The following is a 24,843-nucleotide window of genomic DNA, read 5'->3' as shown; positions in this document are numbered from 1 at the left end:
AGTGTTAGTGTAGCATTTCAAAGGATTTGCACAATTCACATGCAAAATAATATTTTGTTTTCTTGACCCCTATATATTCATAATTATGAATACATTATTAATTCAGAAACATTTTTAGTATTTAGGTAGATTTAAAATTTAAAATCTATCTAAGCAACATAATATATGAGTTTGAGATATAGTTAAGATTCTTAATGGAAATTACCGTATATGCCAGCGTACAAGGTGACCCGGTGTATAAGACAACCCCCATCTTTGTCGCCGAGCCGCATTCCTAGAACGTCGTCTTATACGCCGGAAACTACCAGTATTTCCGGCGTATAAGATGACCCCCGTCTTTGGCGCCGATTTTAGCGCTTGCGGAAGTCGCCTTATATGCTGGCATATACGGTATGTAAAACTGCGTTATGTAAATTGATGTTTCTGTGTGTGTGTGTGTGTGTATGTATTTTTGCTGACAAAAAGAAATCTGAATTTGTAATGTATCGCAGTAGCAACTTGAGCCTGCTTAATGCCCCTAGTATGGGGGGCAGCAAGGCAAAAGTGATTATAAAAATAGAACTGCAGTATAGCAGTCAAAAATGCCAAGGTGCAATCAGTCAGACCGGTCCATATGATATATATAAAAATTGCTTTTACTCCTTTTGTTTTTATTAAAGGATTTGAAGATTCAGATTTATTAGATGGTAACTTGCCACCTGAGAACCCACAATCAGGTATGTTTTAAGTATTCACTCTATTTAAAATGGGAAAATATGAAAATATTGTAATGTGTGTTCATAAAAATATATTACCCAGGATTTCAGTTATTAAGATTTGATTCGCATTCAGTCCATTCATTATATTATGTTTATTTGTTTATTGGAACAAAATTAAAGCCACAGGAACCTTGGGAGGAAGTGATCATGCAATATTGGAATTCAACATTATGGAAGTACAAGCAATAGAACACAGTCAAACTAGAGTCTTGGACTTTAAGAGAGCTAATTTCAATAAAGAGAGGGCTTGGGAATGATTCCATGGATGAGAATCCTCAAGGGGAAAACAACTCAAAAAACTTGGGAAATGTTGAAAAGTGAGATAATAAAAGCCCAGTCCAGCACAATACCAACAAAGAGGAAAAGTAACAGCTCTCAAAAGAAACCAGCATGGCTGCATAAAGAACTCTCTGATAAATTGAAAATGTAAGGACCCACCCCACTTTGCATCTTAAGACAGAACTCTTGGAATAGTTCTTCCAACAGGCATCCTTTATTAAGAGAAAATGGTTGCAGGTGTTCTAGACAGGACTTGGGGTCCGAGCTCTCCCATTCAAGGTTTTAAGGGGTTCCCCAGTAGCCCCACCCAATCACCCCCTTCTTCCAGCGACAGTCTCAAGGAAGGAAGTGAGGGCCATAAAGCCCCTTTGTTCACCCCCTTCCCTTCATCGTATGACAGAATCCAGAGAAGGCAGAAATGGTGTTTTCTATAGTTGATAACTAGAGATGAAATATAATTGGATTCTGACAGAAAGATAAAAAGGACAAGTATAGAAAGTGGAAAGGGGGGCACATAACTAAGTCAGAATACAGCAAATAGCCCGAGCCTGCAAAGATGAAGTGAGGAAAGCTAAGGCTCAAAATGAACTAAGGCTTGTGACCAAAGTCAAAAATAACAAAAAAAGCTTCTTTCAACATGCAAAAACCAAGAAAAAAGTGAAGGAAATTATTGGTCCATTAGTGGGTAAAAATGGCAAGAAGATGACAAGCAACACGGAGGAAGCAGAACTATTTAACTCGTTTTTCGCATCTGTCTTTACACAAAGGGAAAAAATAGACCAGCCTATCAAAAATAGTGCCATAAAAAACAGAACAGAAACACAAGATAGGCTAGAAAATGGTAAGTGAGCACCTGTCCTGCCTAGACGAGTTCAAATCACCAGGACCAGATGGATTACACCCCAAGGTTCTCAAGGAATTGGCAGATGTGATTTTAGAACCACTGAACTATATTTTTCAATGATCCTGGAGCACTGGGGAACTACCAGAGGACTGGAAAAGAGCTGATGTAGTTCCCATCATCAAAAAAGGGAAAAAAAATGGATCCAGGAAATTACAGACCTGTCAGCCTGACCTCAATACCTGGGAAGATTCTGGAAAAGATAATCAAACAACAAATCAGCGAACACCTAGAAGCAAACAAAGTCATTACTAAAAGCCAACATGGGTTTGTCAAAAAGAGATCATGCCAGACAAATCTTATTGCATTCTTTGACCAAGTGACAAAATTAGTGGATCAAAGGACTGCTGTGGATATAATTTACTTGGACTTCCGTAAGGCATTTGATAAAGTAGATCACAATCTACTACTTGATAAGATAGAAAAATGTGGGTTAGGCAGCATCACCACCAGATAGATTCATAGCTGGCTGACCGGCCATACTCAGCGTGTGGTCCTCAATGGAACCACATCTACCTGGAGGGAAGTATGTAGTGTGGTGCCCCAGGGCTCTGTTCTGGGCCCAGTGCTCTTCAACATCTTCATCAACGATTTGGACGAGGGGATAGATGGGGAACTCATCAAATTTGCAGACGACACCAAGCTGGCAGGAATAGCCAACACTCCAGAAGACAGGCTTAAGATACAGGAGGATCTGGACAGACTTGAACATTGGGCACTATCTAACAAAATGAAATTCAATGCTGAAAAAATTAAGGTTCTACATTTAGGCAAGAAAAACCAAATGCACAGGTATAGTATAGGGGGTACCTTGCTCAATAGTAGTAACTGTGAGAGGGATCTTGGAGTCCTAGTGGACAATCACTTAAATATGAACCAGCAATGTGCTGCAGCTGCCAAAAAAGCCAACACAGTGCTAGGCTGCATTAACAGAGAAATAGAATCAAGATCATGTGAAGTGTTAATACCACATTACAATGCCTTGGAATACTGCATCCAGTTTTGGTCACCACAATGTAAAAAAGATGTTGAGATTGTAGAAAGAGTACCGAGAAGAGCAACAAAGATGATTAGGGGACTGGAGGCTAAAACATATAAGGAACAGTTGCTGGAATTGGGTATGTCTAGTTTAATGAAGAGAAGGACGAGGGGGGACATGATAGCAGTCTTCCAATATCTTAGGAACTGCCACAAAGAAGAGGGATCAAGCTATTTTCCAAAGCTCCTGAAGGCAGGACAAGAAGCAATGGATGGAAACTAATCAAGGAGAGAAGCAACCTAGAACTAAGGAGAAACTTCCTGACAGTTAGAACAATTAACCAGTGGAACAACCTGCCTCCAGAAGTGGTGAATGCTGGAAGTTTTTAAGAAGAGACTGAACAGCCATTTGTCCGAAATGGTACAGGGTTTCCTGCCTGAGCAGGGAGTTGGGCTAGATGATCTCCAAGGTCCCTTCCAACTTTATTATTATTATTATTATTATTATTATTGTTATTGTTATTGTTGTTGTTGTTGTTGTTGTTGTTGTTGTTGTTGTTATTACCTCTTGTGTGTGTGCTCCAGTGTAAAAATTTTAGTTTATTCCGCCTTAGGTAAAATATTTTTTTTTAATACTCATCTTTTCCAAAATCTAAAGTAGTATATAAATAAAATAAAAATAAATAAACATTTCATGTTGAATAATATTTACTAAGAATGCTGAAAAAGTGACCTTAAATCAGACAATCGGTCTTTATATTCATATTTTTTTCTAAAAATATATTTTTTTCTAGAAATATGGTCAAATGCAGCCATTACAGTGCAGTCTTACACAATATTGTTTAAAAGTCCCATTGCGCTCCATAGGATTTGCTCACAGATAAATGAATACAAAAATATAGGCTGACAGAACTGTTGCTGCAAAGGAGCACTCACTGCAGTCCCTATACTAACATGCGTGTGATACGTTGCTTGGGTCTGATAATATGTTGAATTGCTTACTATAATGTTTCTTTATAACTTCGATGCTTCTCATATTTTTAATAGCATGATTTTTTCTAAAAAAGATTGGAGTTGCTTTTATAAAACATATAAGCAGAGCAGTGTTTTACAGGTCATACTCATTTAGCAACCACAATTGGGACCAGTAACTTGGTTGTAAGTGAAATAGTTGCTAAATGAAACCACCACAATGTTTATATGCTTACTTCAGCTTTCCTTTGCTTTACAAACTTCAAATGCAAGGACTGGTCACAAAGTTACTTTTTCCTTATTGTTGTAACTATAAATAGTCTCTGTACAAGCAAAACAGGTAGACCACTAAACTAGGTCTACTTGTATTGCTACTTTGTAGGACCAGCTCCTCATTTCATGTGTAGGTTTGCATGTACAACTAATAAAAACTTATTATTTAATTTTCAGCTATATCTCTGAGCGTAATTTGAGTGTTTTGGTCATAATGAGACTGTTGCTTCTCATATTATTATACACATTTTTAAAATCTAGGCTGTGCTTCTAACCCTTTCTCAGGTATATAGGCTGTTATCAGCATATGTTTTTTTTCTTATACTAAACTCTTCTTCAAAACTGGTGCATCAGATACTTCTTACTGCCTTCATTTTCTTACTGTATTCATTTGTTTTGGATGATATTTACATGTGTTAACAATTCAGTAAAATCTTGCTCCTTCATTTAAAATGAAGAAGGTCAATTTAAACTTGTTTACATAAAGCCATCATGTTTTTTAATACTGTAAGGGCAGTCCTTAATATTTTATAGGCAGCTACAGAACAAGAATATTTTAATTCATATAAGCTTAACTTATTATTCATTTTTATAACCTATTTAATAATGTTAATTAAAAATAATAATATATTGTATGTTTAATAAGACATGGTTGTCAAGCAGCCACAATAAGACACATAGACTATTTAATTGTAGCTCACAAACATGCTATTTCAGGCATAAAGGAAATTTAAAAAAAAGAATTGATGGGATGTATGGCTATTATGACCTATTAAATCATTTTTGATTATATCAACTTTACTAGAATATTTGTATCATAAATAAAAGTAGTTGGTGCAAAACACAGATGAAATAAGAATATAACTTCAAACTGAAACTAGACAGTGAGAGTGCTTTTTCCTATATATTTGAAGCAATGGTCTTCCTTCAGAGCAAACATATGTAGTTAATTTAGTGCCTTATTTTGCCATATTAATTTGATTTGACTGTGGGTGATCCATCAGAGGTAATTCGGTTGCACAAGTGGAAATATTATTTCTGCTATTTTAGTGTATATAGTATTTTTGCTATTTAGTGGCATGCCATTTGCCTCTAAAACTAAAATTCAAGCTAAGCTGTCAAGCACATTTTAATCTAAATTCCTGCCCTTAGAAGGGGAATTAAGTTCATTGACTTAAGCAGTCATTTTCTACAATTTTGTGATGGAGAATTCATGTAAGAAATTTAAAAGTTTTAACTTTAAAAGTAGCTTATAAACATATTGGAACATATCTGAGTAATTGCAATAATGAGGAACACTTCAGAAAAAAATACCATACTCTTTTCAAGCAATATACACTAAGGCTTAAGGCTTGGTTTTAAGCAGTGGGACGTAGAACATACTGATTTAAACTGTTTCAAATATGAAACATCCCATTTGAACTGAAAAGTTTGGAAGAACTCCTGATTTCAAACATGCATCAAGATTATTTCATAAAAACCCCTGGCTTCTATTTTACTTTTTACCAAAAGGTAGCCCATTTTCTATCTTGCATAGTATGACTTTATGATATGTAAAAAAACCTTCTTTAACCAAACTATTCTTTTAGGTGGGGACGATTCTGGCTCCGCTGGAGCTAAAACAGGTAAGATTTTTTTAAACCCTTGTTATAGCTTCTATAACTTTTCCCACATTTTGAATGGTCCTTGGAAGATAAAGTTAGATTTCTAATTGGGAGGAATTATTTTAAGTCTGATCCCTTATCTGAAAACTGGAGTCATCGTCCATATCTTCAAGAAAACATTCTACTATCACATGGAATGCATAGCTAACCATCTCGTTTCTACTTCAAGGACAACAAGATATAAGAAATTTGCCAGATAAATTAGCTTTGAACTTAGACTATTGAAGCATGATCTTCTACCACGTGCTTTATATTCATACCCATTTACAGCCAAAAAAGTGTAGAGGGGGCTGCAGGATTTGATGATATGTTCCAAGAAGTACTAAAGAACAGTGGACCAGCTACTAAATGTAGGCTTGCTTCCTTTTTTAGTTCCATACTATACTCAGGATGACTTCCTACTATATTCAAGAAGACCAAAATTATTGCAGTTTTGAAACCAGGAAAGAATCCAAACTTTCCCCAAAATTACATCCAATTGCTCTTCTCTGTGTTACCTATAAACTTTTAGAAAGACTTGTGTTAAACAGAATAGCCCTAGGAGTAGAATCTGTAATCCAAGTAGGACCTCCCCCAGCAATCCCCCTCAGGAAAGCATGACTCTTGACTCCATGTAGTTAATCAAAAGAATTTTTACTGAGAGGTAGTGGTTTCAGTAGAACCAAGTGGAATCTAATATTCCTGCACAAAGCAACAAGCTACTCTTCCCACAATGAAACCCAGCCCCCCTGGCCAGTCCACCGGCAGTCAATAGAGTGCCACAAGGACATCAAAGCCCAGGATAAATAGCGATTCATCTTCGGGGCATAGCAACCTTGATAGCAGGCTGAAACCAGTTGGGAAGGAGTCCATCCCATCTCTGAAGGCGATCCTCCTCCCTATTTTCCAAGCAACTACAGTGTTACAGCAAAAGCGAAAGTATGCAAAGAATGCCTCCCCAAAGTGGGCCTCCTCCACCAGAATGGCAGGACACCTGTAAAAGGGGACCTGACATGCTGTCTCCCCCCAAAAAGGGATCAACCTATAAAAAAGGGAGAGAAGAAAAAGAAAAGATTAAAACAATCACTCTGGTTTATCAAGATATTGATTATGAAAACATTTCACTGATCTAGGGACCCTAACATGCTTGTAATCCACCCACTTGTTTTGGCCAGCAGGGAAATCCTGCCATGCTACTAAATATTGAAGATTCCCCCTTTGTCTTCGTGAATCCAATATTTCCTTCACCTCAAAATGTTGCCCCTCCATCATAACAGGTTGTTGGACAGTAGGAAGAGCTGGTCTAAGGGGCGAAGAAACTTCAGGCTTCAACAAACAACAATGAAAAACGGGATGAACTTGTCAAAGTGATTTTAGCAATTCTAACTCTATAGTCACATGGTTAATAAGGCGCTTTATGGGGAAAGGGCCCACATATTTAGGTCCTAGTTTCTTAGAGGGTTGAAGTGATTGGAAATAACAAGTGAACAAGTAAACACTCTCTCCGACTTTTAAAAGGTTTTGGCTCAATTCATTTTTTATTAGCTTGTGCTTTATAAGCATCGCAGGCTTCCGCCAGCACTTTACTCACAATGGGCCATGTGTTCTGCAACCGAGAGACCCATTCTTTCAAGGATAGCACTCCTGGGTCACCAGTAGAAAGCTCAGGCATAGGCTTGAAGTCTTGACCAGTACCCACTCAGAAAGGGGTAAAACCAGTGCTACTGTGTATAGAGTTATTATATGTCACCTCTGCAAATGGCAAAAGTTCTGTCCAATTGTCTTGTTGATAATTGATAAAACATCTAAAGTATTGTTCAAATACTGAGTTCATTAGTTCACAATCCCTATTCATTTGAGGGTGGTAACTAGAACTGAGCCTCTGGTCTGCCCCCAACAAGTCCAAAAAGGCTCTCCAAAATTTGGAGGTGAACTGTACTCTTCTATTGGAGATGATACATTGAGGTGCTCTATGTAGCTGATAAACGTGATGCAAAAATAGCTTTGCAATGCTTCATGCTGAAAGGAATGCCCTTGGCCACACTTCAACCTTCACCTGGCTGGTGAAAGTTGGAGTTTCGCGTTTTCTTTTTTCCCGAAGGAGTCTTCTTCCAGGATTTTGCTGCTTGGTACTTATTTTGAGCCTGATCGATCTCAACTTCTTCAGCAAGCACCCCCCAGCTGTGTAGGGTCACAGCCACGCAGGCATTGTAAAGGTCATCATTCAACCTACCTTTGAAACAGCTGGTGAGGATGTCTTCTGGCCAATCATAGCGGCATGCCAGATCATGGAATTCCTCAGTGTATTCCACCACAGCTCTATGGTGCTGCCTCACGGTCTTAATGCAGTCTTTGGCTTTCTCTTCAGCCAGGAGGTCCACAAACCACGGTGGAGCATGGTCATAAAATGATTAAATTTAGGGTGGTTCGCGCCGGTGATGGTGGCTACTTTGTAGCCGTCCTCCTGGGAGAAGCATGAAAACCGCGGAGAACAGCAGACATCAGCTGTTCAGCGGTTTAAAATCTCCCTCCTGGGTGAAGGGGGGGAGAGGAGTATCACCTGAATAGAGGTAGAACCTCTTAACCCCCCCAGAATTTTTTTAGGGGGGGTGAAAAGAGAGTTCCCTCGGAGTTCGGGTGTCTCCGCCTCCCAGCTGTCTTTGATCCTTCGGGATCAAAGCAAAACGCTGCGGCCACCTCCGCGTTTAAAGGAGCCTGGTGAGTTATTTTAAAAGCGGACAGAGCTGGATAAAGGATTGGATTTATTGGACTTTAATTGGACTTTAGTTTGAAATGTGATCTTTTTACTTTTTTTGTCTTTTTTCTTTGTCTGGAGAGTGAAAGTAAAATGGCGATTTGAAGTGTTTTTTTTTTTTCTTTCCGGAAGAAAGTGACTGAAACGTTATGGATTAAACAGTTTTCTTTTAAAAAAAACTTTTTTTTTGAAGCTGGATTTGTGTTTGGTGTTTTTTTTTTCCTTTTAAACTCTCCTTTGTTTTTTTTTGAGGATTACTTTACTTTTATTTTTAAGAAGGAAGAAAGAAGAAATAAGACCTATTTGAAAATGGCTTCAAAGAGGCAAGCAGCTGCTACAGTTTCTAAGGTGGCCTCTTCTCCAGCGATCCTACTGGTACAACAACCTAAAGCTACATCACCACCTTCTCCTCCTCTGCCAGCAGTAACGGTACAAGATATGAAAGATATAATGGGAAGTGCTGTATCTCAAATCAGAGAGGAAGTGAAGGGGCTTTTAGATCAGAATAAAACTGAAATCAGGGGGGAAATGAAGGAGCTCTTAGATCAGAATAAAACTCAAATCAGAGGAGAAATGAAGAATCTTTTAGAACAGAATAATACTATTTTGAGGCAGGATATAGTTATGGCCTTAACAGGACTTGCTTCTGTGGTTGAGAAATTAGACTCTAGAGTTGAAGAAGTGGCAGAGAAGGCGGATATGTTGGAAGAAAAGTTTGAAGGCATGGAGAGAAAGATGGAAATGTCACAAGAGGATATTCTTATGTCCCAGTATAGAGAGATGGAACATGCATTAAGAATCAGGGACCTGAAAGAGGACAAGCAAGATCTGATTGAGATTCTTGTAAATGACTTTGCTGTTATTTTGAATAGAGAGAAAGAGGAAATATTCAGAGAAGTTGAAAAAATTTATAGAGTTAACTCCTGGATTGCTAAACAAAAAAATTTACCAAGAGATATGGTGATTTACTTTGCAAAGAGATCTCTGTGTAATGAAATCATACAAGCCTTCTATAATAAGAGGTTCCAGATTGCTGCCCAAGATGTCATTATTTTAAAGGAGATCCCATCTAAAATTTTAAGAAAGAGAAAAGAGTTTGCTTTTTTAGCTAATGAGCTTAAAAAAAGATTGATTCCATTTAGATGGGAAATTCCGATGGGTATTGTTGTGAGCCATGCGGGGACCCGTTACAGACTAAATAAAGTTTCTAAAGCAAAAGAATTTTATAGCTCGGTCCTGGGAGCAGGCTCACCATCATCCATGATGCAGAAAGTTTTGGATGGCAAAGAGGTGGAACAGCAGTCTGAAGGAGCAGGAGTGATGGTTGCTGGAAAGCTACAGCCACAGTGGTTGCAACAAACAGATCAAAGATCAAAGAATGACTCGTGCAGCACATAGACGCAAGGAAAAGGAACAACAGAAGAAAGAAGATAAAGAATCTCTTCAAGAAATTGTTTCGTTACCGGTGGGAGGAGCAAGACCCAAGAGTTCTGCAGTACATTCTTCAATGGCAGACCTCCAAGCAGTCTTCTCCAGGCTTCTGGTCAAGGGAGATGGTAAAGCTCCTGACTTGGAATGCTAATGGCCTCAATTCTCCCCAAAAGAGAAAGAAAATTTTCCATTATTTAAAGCAACATAATAATGATATTATTTGGTTGCAGGAAACACATATTATACCTAAAGATCAAAAATTTTCAATCCTTGTTTGGGATCGCATTTTGTATCTTCAGCTCCTGGGAAAAAAGGGGGAGTAGTTATCTATGTTAAGCAAAATTTAGTAGCCAGTTTTGTGGAATCTGATTCTCAAGGGAGATTTGTTATGATTGAAGTTGGTTTGTATGGAAAGAAAGTACTTATAGCGGGACTTTATGCACCAACAAACAACAGGGACAATTCTATAGATTGCTACATCAAAAATTAACTTTGTTGGATTATAGATCTGTTATATTAATGGGAGATTGGAATGGTGTTTTAGATACACAAAGGGACAAAAAAGGATCTTCTATTTCCTTTAAACAGGCTAAACTACCTAAAGCTTTTTTTGATTTGAAGGAAGACTGGGAGCTACGAGATTATTGGTGTGAACATAACCAGGAGGAGAGAGACTTCACCTTTTTTTCAGATAGACATAAATCTTTTTCAAGAATTGATTTTTTCTTGATTACAACTGATTTATACTTTAGGTAAAGAATGTTAAAATTTTTCCCAGGACATTGACAGATCACAGTCCAGTTTGAATGGAACTGGTTGGTGAAAAAGAGGAGAGGAGATCGTGGAGGATGAACGAAAATTTATTTAGACAAGAAAAGAATGTTCAAAAGTTAAAAGAGCATTTAAAGGATTATTTTGTTTTAAATATGCATAAGGGAACTTCAATGTCAATGGTATGGGATGCAGGTAAAGCTTTCATGCGAGGGATTTTGATACAAATGAATAATATTCATAGACAGAAGCAGACTCAGAAATGTAATGGATTGGAAGGCGAGATTAAATTAAAAGAAAAAATTTTGATTTCAAATCCTACAGATGAGAAGGTTAAAGAATCTATAAAATTGCTTAAATCACAATTTAATATGTTGATGGCTGATCAAACTGCAACTAATTTATTATATATGAAACAAAATACATTTTGTAATGCTAATAAACCAGGGAGATGATTGGCTTATCAATTGAGAAAGAAACAGAGACAGAGAATTATAGATAAAATAAACTATAATGGTAAATTGGTTTACCAGAAGAATTTGATTAAGAAATCTTTTTTAGAATATTATCAAAAATTATACAAGAGTACTAAGGTGCAGATTTTAGATATAGATAACTACTTAAATGGAGCCAATTTCCCCAAATTAACAGAACTTCAAAAACAAGAAATTAATGGTTTGATTACCAGTGCGGAAATTGAGAAGGTGATTAAAGAATTAAAATTAGGTAAAGCACCAGGTACAGATGGTTTGACATCTACTTTTTATAAAATTCCGGTACAAGAAATGATTCAACCTTTAACCGAGCTTTTTAATAACATACTACAGGGTTCTCAGATTCCCCCGTCACGGGGCAGAGCTTTTATATCTTTAATTCCAAAAGAGGATCAAGATCTTACCTTACCAAAGAATTACAGACCTATATCTCTCTTAAATGTAGATTACAAGATCTTTGCAAAAATTTTAGCTAATAGGCTTATGAGGGTTTTGCATCATGTTATACATACAGATCAAACAGGTTTTATAACTGGAAGGTATATGAAGAATAATGTTAGGCAAATTATTAATTTATTAGAATATTTAGACAAAAATAATCAAATTCCTGCAGGATTGATATTTTTAGATGCTGAAAAAGCTTTTGATCAATTGAATTGGAAATTTATGTTAAGATTAGTTGAGAAAATGAATTTTGGAGAAAACTTTTTACAAGCTCTCGGTGTTATTTATCAAAAACAAACGGCACAACTTATAGTCAATGGGGGTTTGTCAGAGGTGTTTACAATAGAGAAGGGGACTAGACAGGGTTGTCCACTGTCACCGTTGCTGTTTGTTTTAACTTTGGAAATATTGCTGATTAAAATTCGAGATTCACAGCAAATAAAAGGAATAGGAGTTAATAAAAAAGAATATAAACTAAGGGCTTTTGCAGATGATTTGGTGGTTACCTTATCTCAACCTACTTATTCTGTAATAGAGTTATTACAATTGATATATCAATATGGACGAGTTTCGGGTTTCAAAATTAATAATAATAAGACTAAAATATTGCCTAAAAATATGACTGATCTGGATAAGCAGATGTTGGTTAATCTGACAGATTTTGAGGTTGTTAATAAGGTAAAGTACCTGGAGGTTACTTTATCTGTTTCTAATGCAAAACTGTATAAAAATAATTATGAAAGGCTGTGGGTCAATATACAAAGAGACATGAAAAATTGGGAAAAGTTGCAATTATCTCTTTTGGGAAGAATTGCAGCGATTAAAATGAATGTGTTGCCAAAGTTTCTTTTTTTATTTCAAATGATACCCATTTTAAAGAATGAGGTTAACTTAGATGAATGGCAGAAAGGTATTAACAAATTTATCTGGGCAGGGAGGAAACCTAGAATAAAACTTAAAATTATACAAGATATTCGTGAGAGAGGTGGACTCAAGGTACCGAATTTGAAGTTGTATTATGATGCTGTGGTTTTAACATTAATAAGTATTGGGTTAATTTAACAAATGTGGAAATACTCCTCTTGGAGGGTTGGGATTTACTTTTTGGATGGCATGCCTATCTAATTTTTAATAAAAAGGTTGATAGGGCTTTTAAATCTCATATTATGAGGACTTCTTTACTTCGGGTTTGGAGGAAATATTATAGAAATGATTTTAAAATTCCATTATGGGCTATTCCATGGCATGCGATAGAAGGGATAAGGAGAGGGGTTAGGATGGATAGTTTCTTATGCACAATTACTTAGATGGGATGGTAAAAATTGGCAGTTAAAATCTATGGAAGATTTAGCACAGGAAAATATTATATATTCATGGTTTCAGTATAGACAAATAGTGGATAGGTGGAAGATAGATCGGAAGGTGGGTTTGCTTAGAGAAAATGAGAATTTGTTTAAACAAATAAAAGATCAAAGACGAACTCACATTAAGAGAATTTATGGGGTCCTAGTAGAATTGAACTCAGAAGCAGAGTTAGTCAAAGAATGTATGATCAAATGGGCACAAAACTTTGATGAACCGGTTCTACTAGATACCTGGAAACTATTTGGGTGAGGAATGTTAAATTTACGCAAGCCCAAAATTTAAGGGAGAATTTTTATAAAATGTTTTATAGATGGCACCTTGATCCACAAAAAATGTCTCGTATGTATCCCGATCTACAGCCTAAATGTTGGAGGTGCGGATGTTTGGATGCTACATACTATCATATCTGGTGGTTGTGTAAAAATATAAAAGTTTTTTGGATTAAGATATGGTGGAATATTCAAAGAATTTTTAGAAGAAGGGTAAAATTTACCCCACAATTGTTTTTATTAGGTATTGTTACTGATTGTGATACTAAAGATATTACATTGATGTTAAACTTAATTACAGCTGCAAGGTTGTTAGTAGCACAATGTTGGAAGAAGGAATCTTTGCCTACTTTGCAAGAGTGGCTTTTTAAAGTTTCTTATTTGGCAGAAATGGCAAAGATTTCGGCCTTCCTGAAGGATCAATCACAAGAGAAGTATGTTGTGGTATGGAGGAAATGGATAGACTTTATACAACATAAGATGGATATTAAAAAATATTATTTAGCTTTTTAATAATTTATATTGAAAAGTTAACTTTCTTGAAAAGCCAAATTTTTTTCTTTCTTATTTTTTTTCTTCTTTCCCTTTTTCTATTTTTTTTCCTTTTTTTGTTTTTGTACTTATCTTTTTTATATATATATTTTACTCTTAATTATTTTATAATTTGTTTAAGTAATGTATTTAGATTTGTTTACAGTTTTATAACTTACATTGAAAAGTTAATCTCTTTCTTATGTTTTTCATGTATTTCTTTTTTTTTCCTTTTTTTTCTGGTATTTATGTTTTTTTTTGCTATATATATATTGTTGTTAATTATTTTGTAATTTGTTTAAGTAATGTATCTAGATTTACTTATATTTTATATTTTTCTTAAGACTTTTTGAAGAAATTTTAATTAAGCCTATATCCAGCTCTGGGATAGTCGGGGGAGGGAGGGGGAGGGTTGGGGAGGGATGGGGAAAATTGTTTTGTTTTTGTTATTGTAAAATCTTAAAAATTTTCAATAAAAAAAATGATTAAATTTACTCAGCTCGGAATCATTTGCATTGTGGAGGGTTACCATCCAGTGGGCAGCTGCCCCATCCAATGCCAGCATGACACACTTCACTTTAGTGCCTTTAGTGGGGTTGTCTGACCTCTACTCCTGCATGTAAGTTAGGATGTGGCCAGGAAAAATCCCAGCTACTGGGAATCCCCATCAAACATCACCCCTAGGGGCCTTCCTTCTATGGGCACCTCCTTTGCCACCTCCTGTTACATTGGTGGGATCCCTTTGTGTGGGTCCTGCCATTGCCTCTGCCCCAGCCGGGGTTGCTGGCATTCCTGCGGTGGTGTTTAATGGAGAAGCTCTCATGCTGTCATCTTCTTGGGTTTGATGAGCCTCCGCCGAGGTTTTCTTTGCCAGGGTTCCACTAACTTTAAGGCTCTGGAACACTTCCATGATGGTGTGCATAGCTTCCTTCGAGGACCCCCTGGGTGACCAGAAAGCCAGAGACCGCATTAAGACCATGAGGCAGGGCTAAGAACTGTGATGGAGTACATCGAGGAATTCTGTGATCTGGCATGCTGCCTTGACTGGCCTGAAGATATCCTCATCATGGTTGACCTTGCTACTTTCTTCCTCCTCAAATTGAAGTTCTTCTAGGTCTGTTTGCCATTCGCGCCCCTGGCTGCATTGGGTGAGAATCACTTTCTTAGTCCTCCCTTCCTAGTCATTCTTCCTGACATGAGTGGACCACCTGGGTTTCGATGAGTCCCCTAGGTTGGCGGCCTCTGTCCATTCGGAGAGGTCCGCTGTGGGGACTTCCCCCAGCACTCAGCTTCCTCTTGCTCTCTGCCTTGCACAGTTCCCACGGTAGAGGTAAAAGCCTCTCCATGTTGACCACTATTGCAGATTCTGGTTAATGTAGGGACCTGCCCGAGCAGCCCCCTCAGGAAACACGACTCTTGACTAGTTAATCAAAATAACTTTTACTGAGATGTAGTGGTTGCAGTAGAGCCAAGTGGAATCTAACATTCCCACACAAAGCAACAAGCTATTCTTCCCACAATGAAACCCTCACCAGTCCACCAGCAGCCAATACAGTGTTGCAAGGTTGTTTTGAGAACACCAAAGTACAGGATAGATAGTGGTTCATCTTCAGGGCAAAGCAACCTTCGTAGCATACTGAAACTAGGTGGGAAGGAGTCCGTCCCATCTCTGAAGGCGATCCCCCTCCCCATTTCCCAAATAAGTACAGCACTACAACAGAAGCAAATGTATGCAAAGAATGCCTCCCCAAAGTGGACCTCCTCCCCCTCCACCAGAATGGCAGGACACCTGAAAAAGGGGACCTGACAAGAACAAGCTGGATTTTACCCCCAAATGTGATTGTAGCAATCAAGTCATTGTATTAACTTCCTACCTGGAGAATGGATTCCAAGACAAAATGAAAAATGTCACTGTTTTTCTTGATGTCTCGTTGGCCTACAATACTGTCTGGAGAGAAGGACTTCTCCTCAAACTAATCAAGGTACCTTGTCGTAACTCCATTGCCTAGATTGACATGTTGAATAATAGGTTCTTTCAAGTTTTTCACAGAATTCAGTAGACATAGATATTTTCAGTTGAATAACACGACCTGCTTGAAACCGTTTCTTGGAAATTTATTTATGCCGATGATATCAATCTCACAGTCCAAAGAACAAACTTCAGTGATGCCGAGGACATCCTTTCTCAAGTTCTCCAGAAGCTGGATGACTTCTTCAAAAAATGCTGCCTCCAATCAAGCCTAACAAAAACAAAAGTAGCTACATTCCATGTCAGCAATAGGTATGCAAATTACTATCCTTCAGTGAAATTCCAGAACTGTATTTTACAATGTAATAATTATCCAAAGTACCTGGCATAACACTGGAGAGATCTGACAACACTTAGAAAAACAGCTGCGAAATTGAAAACCTGCAACAATTTACTGAACAGACTGGCTGGAACAGTGGTTCTCAACCTTTTTAATGTCGCGACCCCCAACCGGTCGTAAATCGAGGACTACCCAACCGGTCATAAGTCGGGGACTACCCAACCGGTCGTAAGTCGAGGACTTTCCCTGCCCGGGAGCACCGTGCATGCGTGGTGCCGCCCCCTGCGTCGGCCAAGGCGTAGCTGGCAAGCGGCAAAGACGGCGCAGGCCGACCACCGGCTGGGCCACCAGCTGGCCCAGCCCAAGGGAGGTAAGGCACCCGCCGGGCCCCACGTGCACCAGCAACCCTCCCTGCACCTGCCGGCCTCCCACCCCTGGCCCTCTTTTACTTACATTTTTAGTAGTCTCTCAGCAGGGAGGGGTGGAAACTTCCAGACAGCTTGCCTTCACTGCAGACAACTTGCAGCACCGTTTGCAGAATGTGACTTTTGGTGGGCTCAACAGGGTAGAGACAGCCTGGACAATTCCTATTGGCTTTTGAAAGCCAATGTGTAAGGACCCACCCCACTTTGCATCTTAAGAAGACAGAACTCTTGGAATAATTCTTCCAACAGGCATCCTTTATTAAAAGAAAATTGTTGCAAGCGTTCTAGACAGGACTTGGGGTCCAAGCTCTCCCATTCAAGGTTTTAAGGGGTTCCCCAGTAGCCCCACCCAATCACCCCCCTCTTCCAGCGACAGTCTCAGGCATTACACTCCCACCCCCTTTTCCTTACTGCCGGCTGGATGGAGACTTCAAAGAAAACTACATAAAAGGTAATAGCCCCATTCTTATGGTTAGCTCTTTTGGCAATACACACATCCAGTTCCTTTGAAGTGTACCGAAGGAAGTGAGGGCTATAAAGCCCCTTTGTTCACCCCCTTCCCTTCATCGTATGACAGAATCCATAGAAGGCAGAAATGAGTTTTTTATAATTGATAACTAGAGATGAAATATAATTGGATTCTGACACAATGGAATTAGACTCTATTCAAGAGAGTCTATTCTATTGGCTTTCAAAAGCCAATAGAATAAAAGGGAGTAGCACAGCTAAGGAAAAGGGGGAAAAGTGGCGGACTGCATTGTTTGGTGACCCCCGTGAAATGGTCGTTCGACCCCAAATGGGGTCCCGACCCACAGGTTGAGAACCACTGGGCTGGAACATCCTGGGGTGCTGATGCTAACAGCCTACAAACAACAGCCTTGGCTTTGGTTTATTCCACAGTTGAATATTGTGCCAGCTTGTAGCTTAACTGCCCACATCCAAATGGTTGCTGTCTAATTCCACCATCTCTCATCCCACTCCTATGCACTGGTTACCAGTACTTAGCAATATTAGAAGACAAGAAGCTCTCATTCGCCTGTGGTCAAGGATGTTGAATAACAAGGCCCTTCTTATTTACCAGGACATTGCATGACCCATCATAAGATTGAAATCCTGATGTTAAGCTATTCACTTAACATCTACTCAGCTTAACCCTGAGAATGCTTGGAGAGAGTATTACATATCTTCTGACTGTTAGTGATCCCTCTACCAAACCACCTGGTTTTGACCTGCCTTGCTTTATCTGGTCGAAATTGAATGGAATTAGGTGTGATGCTGGAAGAAGTGCTTCTGCCCTGGATCAGTGGGGATGGAAAGATTCCCTTTGTTGTGATGCCAGTATACAAACTATTAAACATATCGAGCAAGATTGCCCATAACATGCATTCTCTGATTCCCTAGAAAATCTGCATAAAGCAGTGCAGAGGCAATCGCCTGGATAGCTGAATTGGACATCCAGTTATGAGGCCACTGCCATACCCCCATAGAAGTTTTATTTATATATATGTTTACTTCTGTGTATATATGTTTACTTCTCTTCTGTCATGTTCTCATCATATGCATTATTATTATTACTATTATTATTGTGGATCATCGCACAGTCAGCCAGATGTTCAGATTGGATTTGGCATTTTGTCTACCTATCGAGTCCTTACCCAGGACCTGGGATAGGCAGATGTGGATGTTTGATGGTATTACAGATATCGTCGCAGGATGGAAGCAGTTCCTAGTAAGGCCGCCTTTTGCAATTGACTAATAGCAAATTTATCAATGCCAATGGTGTTCAAGTGGTGCTCCAGTTGTTTTGGGATTGCACCCAAGGAGCCTATTACTATTGGTACTACCCTTGCTTGCTTTTGCCACAGTCTTTCTATTTCTATTTGTAGGTCTTTGTATTTTGTTATCTTCTCCAGTTCTTTCTCGTCTATTCTGCTGTCTCCAGGCACTGCCACGTCCACTATCCAGACTTTTTTGTCTTTCTTATCGACAATTGTTAAGTCTGGGGTGTTATGTTGCAGGTGCTTGTCTGTTTGAATTCTGAAGTCCCAGAGCAGTTTAATTTTATCATTTTCTATGACTTTCTCTATTTTATGATCCCACCAGTTTTTGCTTACAGGCAAATGATATTTTTTGCAGATCTTCCAATGCACCATTGTTGCTACTTTGTCATGCCGCTGCTTGTAGTCAGTCTGTGCAATCTTCTTGCAACAGCTTACCAGGTGGTCCACTGTTTCTTCAGCTTCTTTGCATAGGCGGCACTTACTGTCTGTTGCTGTCTTCTCAATTTTGACTTTGTATGCATTTGTCCTTAAGGCTTGGTCTTGTGCAGCCAGAATTAGTCCCTGGTCTCTTTCTTCAATTTTCCTGCTCTTAGCCATTGCCAGGTTTTATTATTATCTGCTTTCCCAGCTATTTTTTTAATGTATTGGCCATGTAGTGCTTTGTCTTCCCATGCCTCTATTCTGTTCTTCATTTGGTCTTTCTTGTAGGCCAGTTTGGTCTCTCCAGTAGTCAGTAAGCTTCCTGATATACTAATTTCAGTGCATCTTCATCATTGTTCTTCAGATATTCTTCCAAAGCCATTTTTTCTTCTTCAACCATCTGATGTACTTGTAGCATTCCACGCCCACCTATTTGCCTTGGTAGATAAAGTCTATCAATGTCACTGCGTGGATGAAGGGCATGATTCATTGTCATTATTTTTCTGGTCTGCCTATCCATTGCTTTTAGTTCTGCTTGAGTCCAGTCCACTATTCCAGCTGTGTACCTAATGACTGGGATTGCCCAGGTGTTGATTGCCTTTATGGTATTTCCTCCATTGAGTTTGGACTTTAAGATCTTCTTCACTCTCTTGATATATTCACCTCTAATCTTTTTCTTGACTTCAGTGTGCTTGATGTTGTCAGCTTGAAGGATACCCAAGTATTTGTAGTAATCTTCCTCATCCAGACTCTTAATGTTATTTTCGTGGGGCATCTTGATTCCTTCAGTTTTCACTACTTTTCCTTGTTTGATAGTAAGTGTGGCACATTTGTCCAAGCCAAACTCCATTACAATATCTTGGCTATATATACGGACAGTGTTGAGCAGCGATTCTATTTCAGATGATGTTTTTCCATACAGCTTCAGATCATCCATATAAAGGAGGTGGGATAGTCTGGCAGATGTTTTTGATGTTTGATAGCCATGTCCTGAGTTATTCAGTATTGTTGACAGAGGAAACAGTGCAATAACAAATAGTAATGGTGATAATGAATCTCCTTGAAATATTCCTCTCTTGATATTAACCTCTCCCAGTCTCTCACCCTTGATCTGCAACTGTGTCTTCCATTGTGCCATCGATCTTTGCAACTATTATTACTATTATTATTATTATTATTATTATTTCTAATTGGGGGAATTCTTTTCGCAGATTCTCCAGGCATGCTAGCTGGCATTATTAGTTCTGTTGTAGTAGCAATAGCTGGAGCTCTTTCAAGTTTTATAGCATACCAGAAGAAGAAGCTTTGCTTCAAACCAAGTGGTAAGTTACAACAAACTAGACTTGAAACCCCAAAATTTGGGGTTGTAAGATCTCCTAAAATAATTGCTTTAACTACATTGACAATGGATGATTCCCGATGTAATTGAAAGCTCACAATTTGAAATAAACTTTGGATGTAGAATGTTACTCTGTTCAAGGTTGAGCTGAATATACATAAATATAAGGTATTTTAACTGTGCTTGTTTCTACAGATCAAGAAAACATTCCTGTGGAAAGCCAGCAAGGAGCACATGCAGCTCCATCTGGTAAGGTCATAAAGAGCTTTAAAAAATTACATATACACCTTTCTTCACCTGCAAAAGTGGCTTATATTTGTGATTTTGTGCAGCTTCCCACCTAGGTAGTTTTATCAAGTCACGCCTACAGTGCCTCATTTAAGAAAAACAAAACATGGTTTCTTCAGCCTTGTTGTTGTTGTTAGTTGCAAAGTCGTATCCGACCCATCGCAACCCCATGGACAACATTACTCCAGGCCTTCCTGTCCTCTACCATCTTCTGGAGTCCATTTAAGCTCACGCCTACTGCTTCAGTGACTCCATCCAGCAACCTCATTCTATGTCGTCCCCTTCTTCTATTGCCCTCAATCTTTCCCAGCATTAGGCTCTTCTCCAGTGAGTCCTTCCTTCTCATTAGGTGGCCAAAGTATTTGAGTTTCAACTTCAGGATCTGGCCTTCTAAAGAGCAGTCAGGGTTGATCTCCTCTAGGACTGACCGGTTTGATTGCCTTGCAGTTCAGGGGACTCGCAGGAGTCTTCTCCAGCACCATAGTTCAAAGGCCTCAATTCTTTGTCGCTCAGGCTTTCTTATGGTCCAACTTTCATAGCCATACATCGCAACTGGGAAAACCATAGCCTTGACTATACGTACTTTTGTTGGCAGGGTGATATCTCTAATTTTTGGTATGCCGTCTAAATTTGCCATAGCTTTCCTCCCCAGGAGCAAGCGTCTTTTAATTTCTTGGCTGCAGTCCCCATCTGGGGTGATCTTGGAGCCCAGGAAGATAAAGTCTGTCACTGTCTTCAATTTAAGCCTAAATTTTGCAACGAGAAACTCATGATCTGAGCCACAGTCAGCTCCTGGTCTTGTTTTTACTGACTGTATAGAGTTTCTCCATCTTTGGCTGCAGAGCACATAGTCAATCTTGATTTCTGTGTTGACCGTCTGGTGACGTCCATGTGTAGAGCCATCTCTTGGGTTGTTGGAAAAGAGTGTTTGCTATGACCATCCTATTCTCTTGACAAAATTCTATCAGCCTGTGCCCTGCTTCATTTTGTACTCCAAGGCCAAACTTGCTGTTATTCCAGTTATCTTTTGGCTTCCTACTTTAGCATTCCAATCCCCCATGATGATAAGGACATCATTTTTTGGGTGTTGATTCTATAAGGTGCTGTAGGGCTTCATAGAACCAGTCAATTTCATCCTCTTCAGCACCAGTGGTTGGGGCATAGATTTGGACTACTGTGATATTGAATGGTTTGCCTTGGATTCAAATTGAGATCATTCTGTCATTTTGGGGATTGTATCCCAGTATTGCTTTTCCTATTCTTTTATTGACTATGAAGGCTACTCCATTTCTTCTGAAGGATTCTTGCCCACAGTAATATACCTTATGGTCCTCTGAATTAAATTCACCCATTCCTGTCCATTTTAGTTTGCTGATTCCTAAGATGTCGATGTTCAGTCTTGTCATCTCTTGTTTGACCACATCCAGTTTGCCTTGATTCATGGATCTTACATTCCAGGTTCCTATGGAGAAAAGATCTTTACAGCATCGGACTTTCCTTTCACCATCAGATGCATCTACAGCTGAGCATTCTTTGGCTTTGGCCCAGTCACTTCACTCTTTCTGGCGCTACTAGTACTAACCCTCTGCTCTTCCCCAATAGCATATTGTACACCTTCCGACCTGAGGGGCTCATCTTCCAGCATCATATCTTTTTGCCTTTTAGTACTGTCCATGGGGTTTTCATGGCAAAGATACTGGAGTGGGTTGCCATTTCCTTCTCCAGTGGATCACATTTTGTCAGAACTCTCTGCTATGACCTGTCCGTCTTGGGTGGCCCTGCACGGCATAGCTCATAGCTTGATTGAGTTACACAAGCCCCTTCGCCACGACAAGGCAGTAATCCATGAAGGAGTCTTCAGCCTAGTGTCTTCATTTTATTTTATTGCTAATTTTTGTATTGTAGATTAGATACAGTTAGCTCAGTCAAGAGAACTGACTGGACCAAGACCATTGAAATAAACTTTTGGAAATAGGTGGGATTTGCATGGAACCATTTTAAGTTTTTTTGAATTTGATGGTAAATACTAAGCATAGATTTACCAGACATAATTACTACATATAAAACAAAGTTCATGCTATTAGGGTTCATTTTGTTCCTTCCACAGAAGACAGCAGGAATCTTTTTTCATTAGTTTGTCACTTTACAAAGTTTCAGACAATCTTCAATACTCATAGAAAGGCCAGGTTTATATATATGCATACTTGTCCTTTATCATTTTATTTTTACTTATAGTTTTTCTCTAGCATATTAAAAAAAGTCTAATATTGTTTTCAGTGTTTAATCAGAATCCTGAAATATGTCAGAAATTAGGAAAATATAAGTCATTTTAGGATTTTTTAATGAAGAAAATTTCCAAAATAAAAAGAATAATTGCCATAAGGAAATAATAGAACTGGGATGATAATGAAGCCCAAGTGGTTACATTTAATCTAAAGAAAAGAGAGGCAAAGCTGCCCTTTCTGTCTTGACTTTTTCTTTAATTTTAATTTTATAATAAGGAAAGTACCAGCCACCATCCTCTTCATTTCCAATTATGCCTCAGACTCACAAAGAGCCTTTAAAGGAAAGTGAGTGAGAGACTTTGGCAATATTTTAAAACCCATCTGGTTGAGGAAAAAAGGAAGAGAGAGAAAACCTTAGATGAGCATTTGCTCTTTCTTTAAATACTTTCTTAGGACAATCTGTTTAAATCTGATCAGAACCAAATGTATTTAGTGATGCTTACTTCCAAGTGTGTTCAGGATTACAACTTTAACTGGAAAAATTAATACTTGTAATTATATATACAATTATAAGTTGGCTATGGGTGAAATGAGTCAGAAACTTGACAGTATGTGTCGAAGGTGCTTTTTCAAGAGGTAACTGGACTTTCTTGTGCTTTTTTGAAGATGTTTTGTTCTCATCCAAGAAACTTCTTCAGCTCTGACTGGATGGTGGGGAATGGAAGGATTTATATTCCTTGCATTTTTTTAGAGAGTTGTTGAAACCACTTGGAGGTTTATTTATGTCTCTCACTCACTTTCCTTTAAAGACTCTTTGCGAGTCTGAGGCATAATTGGAAATGAAGAGGATGGTGGCTGGTACTTTCCTTATTTTAAAGTTAAAATTAAAGAAAAAGGCAAGATAGAAAGGGCAGCTTTGCCTCTCTTTTCTTTAGTGGTGCAAATGGGTGTGGAGCCTTCTTGGAATCGCTGAAAGGACTGTGTTGTAGACTGGTGTTACATGATGTCATATCCCTCCCCTTCTATTGAGAGAGGGCTGTTCAATTTTGACATGTCAAAATTGGCTATATCCCATAAATCTTACCACATGTGACCTTGAGGACACAGATAAACCTCCAAATGCCCTCAAAAACTCTCTAAAACAATGCAGGAGGTTTTTAAGTAATATTTAGCATGAGCTATAACAACTTTCAGTTATGGACTATATGTTTTTCATTTTCTGTCTGTTCAGGTAGTATACTGTAGTAGCAGAGAATATAACTTTTCTCATTATTTTTCCCCTTTTAGTTCAACATACACTTTTGCAGAAACAATAACAGAATTTGATATGAAGAGAAGACCAGAAACTGGATTTATAGCCTGCATAATTTCCTGAAGGAGCAAGGGAATGGAATTGCAAAGTAAATCTTTAAAATAGGCCTGTTGAAACATCTTCAGAAAGGGAGTGTGATGTTTTTAACCAATGAAAAATATTTTCCTCCACTATTTACCCTTTGAAGTTCAATTGTATGCAGGGTGATTATTGTTTTAAAATGTATTTTTATGGCATTTGTTGATTGGATTAAAGTTTTTTTTCTATTTTCTATTTTTTTTTTAGCAAGAACCTTGAAAAGGGAGATAGGTGTACTTGTAAAATACTTTCAGGCAGGTTGTTCACTAAGTAAAAGTATGTTGATTATAGATATCTCTAAGAAGTACAGTTTGTCTTTACATACTGATGCATATCATACTATATGGATAAGGCCAGCTATTTAGATATTGGGGCAAAGCACAAGTTTGCTCTTACCAGATGAGTAGCTCTTAATACAGTACAATTGCTCACTTCATAATTGAGGTTATGTATTATAAATATGTATGAATCGACTTAGGACTAAGTCCCCTTGTCCCTGAATCTCTAGTTCATAAATATTAACATTTTTGCTTCTACATGTTCTTGGTCACATTTAGAAATTGGACATGGAGTAAATGCCTTATCTGACTAGCAAATCTTTTGAAATTTTATCATTGTATACAAGTACATAGGAATTGAAGGCATTAAAAATCTAAGTTGCCTTAAGTTTTGACTCAAAAATAAACTTAAAATAATCCTTATCTTGAACATGTTTGCATCTGAAAATTTATTTCTTGTATGTAGTAAGGCTATATTTCTGAGCTGCATGATGCTGGAAATAAATATGATTTTATAGAACATA

General features: G+C 38.3%; 1 long non-coding RNA gene across 1 annotated transcript; it reads left to right on the top strand.

The window, feature by feature from the left end:
• Positions 1 to 613: 613 nt before the first annotated feature.
• On the top strand, positions 614 to 24,843 carry LOC120297519. The gene is made up of 5 exons (XR_005553821.1): positions 614 to 716; positions 5,751 to 5,786; positions 20,011 to 20,121; positions 20,334 to 20,387; positions 23,939 to 24,843. It is a non-coding gene; the product is annotated as an uncharacterized LOC120297519 (long non-coding RNA).

The sequence above is a fragment of the Crotalus tigris genome, unplaced genomic scaffold (assembly GCF_016545835.1).
Source record: "Crotalus tigris isolate CLP2741 ecotype Arizona unplaced genomic scaffold, ASM1654583v1 scf7180000023627.613776, whole genome shotgun sequence".
NCBI classification, from domain to species: Eukaryota; Metazoa; Chordata; class Lepidosauria; order Squamata; family Viperidae; genus Crotalus; species Crotalus tigris.
This window is presented reverse-complemented; position numbering and strand designations above follow the sequence as displayed.